Source organism: Papaver somniferum, unplaced genomic scaffold, assembly GCF_003573695.1.
Source record: "Papaver somniferum cultivar HN1 unplaced genomic scaffold, ASM357369v1 unplaced-scaffold_80, whole genome shotgun sequence".
Classification (NCBI taxonomy): domain Eukaryota; kingdom Viridiplantae; phylum Streptophyta; class Magnoliopsida; order Ranunculales; family Papaveraceae; genus Papaver; species Papaver somniferum.
In genome coordinates, this window is record NW_020650971.1 from 1,150,052 (window position 1) to 1,162,536 (window position 12,485).

The following is a 12,485-nucleotide window of genomic DNA, read 5'->3' on the forward strand; positions in this document are numbered from 1 at the left end:
TTTTGATGTTTTGTATAGTGTGTGTTAAACCGTTAATCAACCATAATAAAACTGGTGGGATCCAAGGACGCCCAATTTTTTAACTAATAGGTACGGTTTTTAAGTTTCCGTCCTTAATGAAGTGGTTATATGGACGGCTTTTTACAAACCGTAGCTAGTTTCACCATTTTACTTCATCCACCCCACAGTTTAGCCATGGGTTTGCAGTACTCGTGTGAGTATTGATGACACCTGTTCATCACATGCGTGAAATGTAACACCTGGCCAAAATTAGCTTTTTAGTTTCCCTCCCCAAGAAGAACTCCCGCGGTTTTCCCCCATTTTTTTCACTTTTGGCGCTTAAACTTTCACCTATTTTTTTTTTTTTTCCTATTTCTCACTCTAAATCGCCAATCTCTGTGAACCCTCTCACTTTCTTCTTATCCAGTAACATGAAAAAACAAGGATTTGACATGAATAGAACTCGGGAAGAAAATCTTGCTCACCGACCTGAAGGTGTCGTGGAAATTCAGTGGATTCCATTGGTTGAAATGTGGGAATCAGAGAAAGAACTGCACTAGTTGTGATCGACAAATGCATTACTATAGCCTTTCACATATTTAAGTTTTAGTATTTTAATTAAGCAACTGCTGAGTTACCACCATAGAAAGATTACTACACGATCTTATGATAGCAATAGCATATATATATATATATATATTCAGTTGAGTAAATCTTTGTAGGACGTTAATAATGTTTGTTACGAAGCTGTAGACCTAGCTTGTATAAACTGTTATGGCGGTGACCACCAGAAAGAGTTTGCAAGCGAAGCTCATGTTTAACTCAGTTCTTTTGTTTTTTGTTAGTTATTTGGTAAGACTGATCTGCGAGTGATCCACATTTGATGGTGTTTTGTAACAATTTCGATCGATTTGTTGCAGGATTAGTTGGATGGTATGGAATGGAACTAATGCAGAGACAAGAAAGGACTGCTGTGGAAGCATCATATGATTTATAACCATAAGCAAAAGGGCACTCAAATGAATCACCACTAATTGCAGCGAAGTAGATATGTATACACTTTTTTTTTGTTGTGGATAAGTATATATACACCATCTAATGTCTTAGAATGTAAAGAGTCTCAGAACCTCCAGCTCTTAACTTGTTTATTTTTTGCTCATGAGTGCTTCTTTTGTAAACAACTTGGTTTTAAGAATATAGAATCTTTCTGGTTTCTCTTATTATACTGTGTTCTCAGATTTATGGATGTGTTGCCGGAAAGAGGGGACGGCAGAATTAATATCGTCAAACGAATCGGAACGGCTTCTAAATCAATCAGCTACTGGGGACGGTTTAGAAAAACCGTACATATTGAGCCAAATTCAAATTCAAATTCAGTTAGTGGGACAATGTACGAACCTAAAGACGGTTTTACAGCCGTCGAGAAAACATAAGGTAAAAATCCACCCAAAGTATTATGGACGGATTTTATTCCGTCCCTAAAAAAAAGCCGTCAGAAATACTAGTTGTTACGGGGTACATGGGACGGACAGCTTCCGTCCTAACTGATTATTTTGTACGGCTTTTTGGCTATTGGGACTCCTATTTAGGCGTCCTTAGATCCCACCAGTTTTGTAGTGTTTGTCTCCCCCAGCAGCCCAAACTTATTATTAACTGCAAGTATGCTACTATTTGATTCCGATTTCCGTCTGTAACCTTATATTCCGGAGCAGTTTATAATAATCCAAATTATCATGCTTGTCATCTTTAGTACAATCGATCAGTGTACCTTTTTTTTCTCTATTTTTCTTTGGTTGACACTGAGATAATGACAATAATTTGTATATTACTACCAATTCGAAGTTTCTAACTACATAAATATGACTTCATGAGCTTTTATCAAAGACCAAGTCCTGCTAGCTTGTATAAAAATGCTTTTTCATGAGCTGATTAATGTAGTGAATATTGTGTTCAATATGTTGGGAACCGATCACATATTATTGAGTAATTCGGCCTTCTGCTTATCAATAATGAATATTGCACATCTATTTCATACTTGCAAAAATAGTTTTCAAACAGAGTTAATAAGTTGGTAGGATTCAGCATATATGCAGATGTGATTCTACTAGATGGGTACCAATATTCAAAGCTACACACCGGGTTTCAATTAATGCTCAATACATTATGGCAGAATGTGAGAAGAAGTAGTTGCGGAAGGATATGATATTAAGTTGTATTCAACATATGTAGATGGAGATTTGCCTCTGCCTCAATCTGAGTTGTGGGCTCTTGACTTTATCTAAAGACTTGAAGACCTAGATAAATAAAGCTCACACGTCGAATGGTGAAGAAATCCTCATTTTCTATTGGTCGAAATATGCATTTTTTAGTTTTGTGAAACGAGTGTTTTGGTAAGGACATTTGGCAGCGTATGATTGATTTGAAAAGAATAGGAAAAGATAAATAAAAAGGAAACCAAATTCAATTTAGAATTCGCGAGGACACTTGGCAATGTATGATTGGTTTAAAAATTACAAACTCAAAAGGAAAATCTAACCTACCGTGTTTGGAATTTTATGGACGTCCAAATTCAATTTGGAAATCGAGTATCTACCGTATAAGGACTCTTTTTTCCAAATTAATATATCAATTGGAAAAAAATCCACATATTTTCTGCGAAAATAAAATGAAAAAATAAATAAAATATACATATACACATATTCTCCACCTATTTAACGTGTTTGCCCGCCACACCAAATCAAAAATACATCGTCACGGGGCTGGGAGAAGCTCCGCGCACACCAAATCAAAAATGCATTCCCACGGGGCAACAAAGCCCCGCACACACCAAATCAGAAATGCATCCCCACGAGACGGGGCGAAGCCCCGCACACACCAAATAAAAAATGCATCTCCACGGGGCGGGGCGAAACCCCGCACACACCAAATCAAAAATGCATCTCCGCGGGGCAAGGCGAAGCCCCGCACACACCAAATTAAAAAATGCATCTCCATAGGGCGGGGCGAAGCCCCGCGCACACAAAATTAAAAATGCATCCCACGGGACGGAGCAGGGCCAAGCCCCGCGCACACCAAATCAAAAATGCATCTCCACGGGACGGGGCGAAGCCTTACTGACACCAAATCAAATATGCATCCCCACGAAACTGGGCGGGGCGAAGCCTCACGCACATCAAATTAAAAGAAATAGAATGCCGAATGCGTAGCACGGGCACAAACCTAATATGATGAACGTTTGGTGATGACGTCGAGTTCTGTGAGCGTCGAACACGTGGCACAAAAATGGTTTCTTTATCGACGAGTAATACTACCTATAGTCGATCTTCATTAGTTGAAGAATCTTCTCCAAGGTAGTAATCGGTCATTAAGATTGATAATGAATGTTTCAACAACAAGACGCTCATAATTGCAAAGATTATACACAAGATAAAACATACAATTGCTTACTCGCTTTACCTCCAACGGGAATTCCAGAATTCCTCTCTTAAAGAATTCATGATAAATCCGAAGAGAGTGGTTTTCGAACCACCCTGAAGTAATTTGTGTGTGTTTAAGAAATTTTCTATTTGGTATCACCCCGGTTATTGCAGTTTTTAGTTTTGGAGTGATTTTTGTATCCTTTCCTGGTCGGAAATCTGTAAGTTGTATCTATCCGCGGTTGGGTTCTACACTCTTTAATAAGACCCTTATTTACGGATCAAAAAAAAAAAAAAAAAAAAAAAAAAGATTGATAAAGAATGTAACTATGCTGGCTACTGATAATTGCTTTCAATTCCGTTGTTTAATCGTTATCTCCCAAAAAAAAGTTGGGGTAACTTCAATTATTTTTTTTAGACGGCAAAGGGAAAAACTGAATTAAAAATGAGACTCGCTGAAGCAGTGAGAAGCAGTTGGTGTAACTTCAATTATCATTCTTCTTTATTTTTCTTCAAAAATTCTCAACGTACCATGAGAAAAAACAGAGAAAAACCGTCCCTCTCATATTACTTGACATGGTGGGGCCCATTAGTGGCTCCTTGCTGAATCCCAACGGCGTTGGGCCCGGTTGCATGTGAGAGAGGCGGTTTGTGTCTTGTTTTTCGGGCGGTACGTGTAGCAAAGCTGATTTTTCTTTGGTTGAGACTGAATATTACAATACATGTACTGCTTAGTCTAACTTAACATTTATGACTCAACTTTGAATCCAAGACTAGATAATAATATCTCCAAATTGTCAAAGATCATGATCCTTACAGCAGTTCATATGGCAATGAACAAGTATAAGAATTCTTTTGAGCCACGTGGACGAACAAATTGCATTCTCCACTATGAGAAACAAGGAAAATGAATAAATCTGATATTTTAGGATCCTTCTAGTGATTTTATTAATATAAACTAATAAGAGTTGGGTCCCATTAATGATTTTATTTATTTAAATTAATAAGAGTTGGGTCCATAAATGATTTTATTTATATAAATTAAAAATTTATAAATATTAAAATGTTTCTTTAATAATTAAAAATCATAAGAAGTGAGGTGTTTTTAACTTTTTGCAGTGGGCGATCATCCCATGAATGCCTGCATTGGTTCGTTGATCGCGGGCGTTTGTTCTTTGAGCGCGCGTTCAAGGTTTGAACGCTAGCGTCTTTCTTTTGAACGCCAGCGTTTGCAGGAATGACGCGCGTCACTACAACAGACGCGCGCTCGTTCTTCGGACTCGATGTTCAACTCTGTTGATTTGAACATCCATTTTCCATGTTTGTTCATCTCATAATGGGAGCAAAATGAACAAACTCTGAGTTTGTTCATTTCATAGAAATTGCTCTTAACCACTTCTTATGATGACTTAAAAAAATGTTTTTACAGAACACCTTTTCAGGTATATGCGTTGGTTATGTTGAGAACTGATCCATTTTTATTGGGAAATTCGAACTTACAAACAGTGATTATTGGGCATTTATTTTTCTACTTGCAAGCTGGTTTTCAATGAAAGTTAAGTTAAACAGTTGGATATGAAAATTACATGTGCTCGATTTTAGTACTCAATACATTCTCCCTTGGGGTGTGGATTTGTGAGCGTACCAGTAGTTGCACTATCACCCCTTTTCTCTTTCTTGCGGTGAAGGAATGCAACATTCTATATTGTTGATCTTTCTTTTATGCTTTTCAAGAATAAAAAGCATGAAATATCATTTCATTTATTTGATTTGGTCTTTGAATTGCAATAAGAAAAGAGATAGAGATACTAACTTACTAAGTCCTTTTTCAGTTTCGATTTCTTCCGTATCAGTCAGTCCGACTGCTTAGGACCACTACTTCCGGCATCCTTCAGTGATATTATTTAATCATTGGAGCAGTCAGTCGTCTGGAAGATTGACCAAGTCTTGGCTTTTTATTTTCTAGTAAAAGTGAGTGAATTTCCTACAAGATCACCAATTTTAGAGCGGAGTTTCGGATCTCTACTCACAAGTATGGATAGTCAACAGAACCTTCCGAAGGATAATAGTTGCAGTGTTGACTTTTCTTTCGAGGTACAAAAATGATAGGTTCACCGATTCTTTCTCCCGACTGAGAGCATGGGCCCATATTCACCCATTGATAATTTCAATGCTAAGAACGCATCCATAGACCATCCGATCCCCTGTAGGAATCTTTTGCGGGAGAAATCTTACCTGACTATTCGTTCTCTTAGAGCATCCACAGTGGGCGAGTATAACCAAATTTATGGGATGAGATCCTAACACAGTGGGACGGAGTAAAGATCAAATTTGGACCAAAGATCAAATTCCAGACCAAATATGGTCGCGACCAAATCCCAAATTCTGATATAATCGGGCGTAAACTTAAAGTACGTTTGATACTGGGCGTAACATAAATTTACGCTTGTTAACGGGCGTAAACCAAATTTACGTATGTTGGTGGGGCGGAATTTAAATTTACGTTTGTTGCGGGCGTAACATAAATTTACGCCTGATGAGACGGACAGAAAAATTCCGCACGTTGCCAGGCGGACACCAGATTTCCGCCTGTCTGGGGCGGACACCAGATTTCCGCCTGTCTGGGGCGGACACGAAATTTCCGCCTGTCTGGGGCGGACACCAAAATTCCGCCCCTCCCAAACGGACTTTTTTTTTACGCCTGAGAAAAATTATGAAACATGAAATGAAATTTTCGAACGTTAGAATGATAAATTTTTCGAACGTTGGCGTTGGATTGCGTAGCAGATTTTTGACCGTTGGTAAGATATTTATATCTTTCGAACGTTTGAAATTGAATGTTAATAACGGGTTTATTTTATACCTATATATACCAGATGAATTCCTTTCACATTTTCATATCATCCATTTGTATTCGTCAAGAAAAAAATAGTATCAGGAAGAAAAAATAGTTTTCCATATTTCAAATCATTTTGAAAATTTTCATCGAATCGTTTTTAATGTCAACACCACGAATAGCAAGAGGTCCAAATTTTACGACAATCGAAGATGTCACGATGTGTAAAATTCATTTATCAATATCTCAAGATCCCGGCGTTGGAGCCGATCAATCAGAGATTGCGTTGTGGACTCGTATCAAGGATGATATTGAAGCTCATTTACCGGATAAACCAGAGCGGTCTTGGAGTTCCTGGCAAAAACGATTTCAGGGAATAAGTAAAGAAGTGGCGTTGTTTTCGGCAAAACAGGCGGAAGTGGAAGGTGAATATCATACGGGATGGGGTCCGGAAATGACCGTGAGTATTCTCTCTGTTTTGAAACAATTATTTTCTAATATTGAGATGCCCATGAACCTAATTGTTTTTAAAAACATTAACAGCTCGAAGAAGTAAACAAACGGTTTAAGGAATGCAATCATGGAAGAAAATTTAGGCACGAAGAGTGCTACCCAATTGTCATAGAAAATATAAAATATAATCGTCGATCGACTTTTGTTTTTGATACGACGCACGATTTGGATAGTAGCGTGAATACCGAGGAAGATGGCACTCAAGTCGAGTCCGGTAACGACACAGATAAAGGAGACATAGAGAATACATACCTTCGTCAGATGGGAAAAAAAGCAGCTAAACGATTGAAGAAAACCGGGCGAGAGAAATCCAACAGCCAAGAGGAATTGATGGGAATAATTATTACACAGCAAGAAAATTTCAATTCTCATTACCGGGAACAATCAAGATTCAAGATGGAACAAAAAAAGGCCGAGTTTGCACAAAAACAAGCTGAGCATGCGGCTAAAATAGCCAAGGAGGTCGCAGACGATGAATTTCGCATCATGATGATGGATCTTTCCAAATTGGATCATGTACAAAAGGAGTACTTCGAACTTCGAAAGGCTTTAATAGTACGGGACAAAAGGAGCCAATTATAATCGTCAAAACGGGATAGTTCGAACCTTAAGTATTAAGTCTAATAATAAGTGATAATAGTTTTAGTAGTTTATTTACGTTTTAATATGTATTAATTTTGTCATTAGTCGTATTATTATGTAATATTTGGGATTTAATTTTATCTTCATTTAATTTAATCAACTTTAACTTATTTTGTAACATCTTACTTTAATTTACCAAGTGATGAGTATATGAAATAGAGTTAATACATTTCTTCGAAATTATTCGTTAAAATAAAATCACATAATTTTTTTTGGGAAACAACATTTAATTCAATATTTTGTCCTCGTCTCCAACCTTTTAATTCCCATATTCTGCCCATATATGTTCGATTAAGTCATCGCGCAAGCGAATATGCCTATCTTTGCTGCGCATATGACGTCGGCGTTGCTCAGCTCTAATTTGGGAAAACTCCTCACTGTTGCCTCTTAATATATTAACCGGTGTCGGGTTGCTACGATGATCATAAACATGTGGCCATTCACCGGGTAGACGCTCATCCTCGACTATCATATTATGTAAGATAATACACGTTTTCATGATATAGGCAAGCACATCTGGATTCCACATTCTAGCAGGTTGTTTGATGATTCCAAACTGTTGTTGAAGTACACCAAATCCCCGCTCTACGTCTTTTCTTGCACCCTCTTGCATCGCTGAAAATATCTCTTTTTTCCTACCAAGCGGATGTTTAAACGCCATAATAATAGTAGCAATTTCTGGATATATTCCATCACCTAGATAATACGGCATGTCATAAGAATGACCGTTTACCACATAGTTCACCGGTGGTGCTTTTCCCGTGACCAGACTTCGAAAAACATATGAACGGTTCATCACATTAATATCGTTGTTAGAGCCTGGCATACCAAAAAATGCATGCCAAAACCATAGATCATACGACACCACCGCCTCCAACACGATACTTTCGCTCCCTTTATACGCGGTGTAAGCCCCTGATTCGGCAGACGGACATTTATCCCATTTCCAATGCATGCAATCTAGGCTACCTATCATCCCTGGAAATCCTCTATCTTTGTTTTGGTTGAGCAACAACTCAACATCACCAGCCGTAGGTTCACGCAAATATTCTTTCCCATACACATTGACAATCGACTTGCAGAACCTCCGAGTTGCTTCCAACACCGTGGTTTCGCCTATGCGTAAGTACTCGTCTATTGCATCTGCCGCACATCCATAAGCTAACATTCGCACCGCTGCAGTTACTTTTTGATGAGGGTTTAATCCTAAAACTCCACACGCATCGGGCCTTTGCACAAAATATCTGTCTTCGGCTGTAACACCTTCCACTATTCTGTTAAACAATTGTCGACGCATCCTGAATCTTCTGCGAAAAACATTAGGTGGTTGGTTTGGATACGGAGAAAAATAGTCGTTCCACAGAAGTTCAGCACCAGTCTCACGATCTCTTGGTATTTTGATACGAGTTTGAGGCCATTTAGAATTGGTAACAAGGACTCCCATACTAACGGCCATGTTATTTTGCATAATTGCTATTGAATCATCATCCGAGGAATAAAAACTACTATTAGAAGAAGAAGAAGAAGAAGATGAAACAGAAGAACAATAGTGAGCGGTATTCTCATATGCTTCCATATTCTATGCGAATCAGAATAAGTGTGTGATTGTAAAAAGAGGTGTGTTGGTATTTATAGAGTGAGTGACGGAGATCACATGCTTCCATTTTGTAACATCTTACTTTAATAAATAAAATAACATAAAGTATTTGACAAATTTTGTAAACTGTTTGTCAGTGAGGTGTTTGTCGTATTGAAATGACTAGTCGGTGAAATTTGATAAAGTATTGAACTGACTACTCGCTGAAATTTGATTGCCTATTGAAATGACTACTCGCTGAAATTTGATTGCCTATTGAAATGACTACTCGTTGAAATGACTACTCGCTGAAATTTGATTGCCTATTGAAATGACTACTCGCTGAAATTTGATTGCCTATTGAAATGACTACTCACGGACTACACATAACAAAGATAAATAACATAATAAATGTCTAGTATGACTACACATAACAAAGATAAATAACATAATAAATTCAAAGCTAAACCATATAAATAGTCATCACCGGCTAAACATTTCCCGTATCCGGAGGTGCCGATCGCGGTGGGATAAAAGCCGTTCTCGGAATGGGCCTGACCGAGGACGTTGAAGATGATCCTTGACTCATAGAACTCCACACTTGTGGGGGCAATGTGGGGGAAAAGGCGCCGAATCCAATGGAAGGTTGGATGGTGTGTGGCGTTCGGAAAAGAGACAGTTGATACTCCAATTCCGTGATCTTATTATTCTGGTTTCCTATAAGTTCATCTTTCGCTAATAGACACTCCATCCTATCTTTCGTTTCTCGTAATGTAAAATCTCGAAATTGTTTAGTAAAATCAGCATATTCTTGGAATAATGCATAACTATCGCCCTGTCATGAAAAAATGAGATAGATGAGATTTTTTTTTTTTTTTGAAATAAGCAATGTAAAGTTGAACGAACACTTACGGGCGATAATTGTTGTTGCGGTGGAATAAGAACATGTTCATCTGGTTTTCCAAGTTCGGTAGAATAGAAGTCACCGCTGTACCCAAATGTTTGGACCTCCCAATCAGGATGTGTCACATATTTTCTGAAATTAGTAACCTTTTTCCAATACTCTAAATATACTTCATACTGCACAACTTGCACCACCTCGGTTGCATCAACAAAACCGTCCGCTAGCAGGAGTTTTGCTTGGTCATCACCCAAATGCCCAATAATTACATGTAGTCTCATGGGAACAGCAAACGAGGGATGGTTTTGCCTCCAACATCTTTCTCCTAAATAAACATTATGCTGTATAACCAAAAAGGAATATAATTGTAGTGAGTACGTTATTAATTAGATAAATAACGAAAAATAAAAAACTATGTTATTGACGATTAATATTAATGATATAATATAAAAAATCATGTCTAACTCACAACGCCATTCCAAGAAAATATCCATCTCGAGTCCGACAGCTTCCTAGCAGACTTTCCCATCTCAGAACTGAGGACGTCGGTGTATGATTCCCATGGGTGCCATGTCACTTGGTCAATCGTCAGCTGATTCAGTAAAATCCTACAACGAATAATATCATTCTGACACCTCCTTCCATTCCATCTGGAAATTACAGGCCATTTCTGTTCATTACCGTTCATTGAGATGTCTGGTCGACATATGCCTAGGTATTCATACCCCCAAAACTAGTCCATAAAATTAATGAATCAAATTAATATATCCAAGGAAATAAACTTAAATGAAAATATACTTTACGTTGAAAATTAAAATAAAATCGATTACCAAAATACCTCTAATATTTGGAAGGGCCCGCTTAGTGCCTTCTGTTGTTTCCTACAAGCTTGTCGGAGACCTGCATACAATCTCGAAAAGGCACTACCCCCCAGTCAAGGTCTTGTATTTTATCAATTTCTTCGAAAGCAGCTAACCATCCAGCATCAATATAGTTCTTTGCATTAGGAAAGAAAAATTGACCCAAAACATACATAAAAAAGGCAATTGCTATTCTATGGGCGAGGAGAGAATCTTCATTAGCCGCCACCAACTTATCTTCTTTGAAGTATGAGCTTAAATATGTAATTGTAATTGAGTTTGATATCCACGACGCGCCTCTTGTTCCCTGTGTGATATCCGGAAAAATCTTCTCACGGACATAGTCAAATTGGTATAGGCTCGAATCATACGGAACTACATAACCATCACCGATACTCAGTCCAGTTAACATGACCCAATCTAATGGCGTGAACCCCATCTCACCAAATGGAAAATGGAACGTGTTGGTTGTATCCCAAAACCTCTCAACAATATAATCAACAACGGCATGTTGGGTAACGTTACACTCTATGTTCAACAATTTTTCCCACCCCGCTTTTTCAATCAAATATTTAACTCTAGGACAATGTATTGAAATAAATTTATAATAATGAATTACCGATGCCAGACATCCACGATGTTTAAACTTAAATGTTGGTGCGTCTGAAAATGTAATGTCTTCAGTAGCGTGCGGCTTATCATCTTCCACTATAGGAAACCTCCCTAACCCGGGGACGTCGACCTCCTCAATTTGACCGGTAGAGATTAAGTTGTAATCAGCTTCGGTAGATTTTTGTCTCTTGTTGGTCTTTTGGCGACCACTAAACCTCGATATAAACTTGTTCATTCTACGCACAAACATGTTAAATACAATTTCATAATTAAAAGACCAATCCACGAACCATAATAGACATAAATTTAACCGAACAAAATTTCAACATCATAAAATTCCATAAACATAAATTTAACCAAAAAAATAATTATCCAATTAACTATATTTATAACTATTTATAATTAACAAAAAATTCAATTAAAATACGAAACTAAATTAACAAAAAGATAAATTAAATTAAATCACGTAACTAAATTAACAAAAAATAATTATCCAATTAACTATATTTATAACTATTTATAATTAACAAAAAATAAATTAAATTACGAAATTAAATTAACAAAAAAATATTAAATTAAATCACGTAACTAAATTAACAAAAAAAATTATCCAATTATTAATATTTATAACTATTAAATAAAACAAAAATTAAATTAAATTACGATTAACCCAATTTTAATAAGATTTGATTAACCCAATATGAATATCCAATTAGTAATAAAGTATGATTCAATTTTCAACGTAAAAACCCTAAATAAATTCGAACAAAAAATACATTACCTGCGCATATTATTACACAAATTGAAATAAATTCGAACAAAAAATACAATACATGATATTATTATTACACAAATTGAATAAAGAAAGTAGAAAATACATACCTTATAATGGAGTTTTTAGGGTTTTTGTGGAGTTTTTAGGGTATCTGTACGGTTGGTAGATGGGAATGGAGAAGAAGAATATGAACTGAAGAGGAGCCGTGAAGCAAACAAGAATATGAACTGTGAACTGTGGAAGAAAATGAAATGAGAAGAAGAAGCCTCGTATATAAGAGATGGGTTGTGGTTGGGAAGGAGAGGCAGTATTGGTGGAAGGTGCGGTTCATTAAGATTACGCCCGATTTGATCG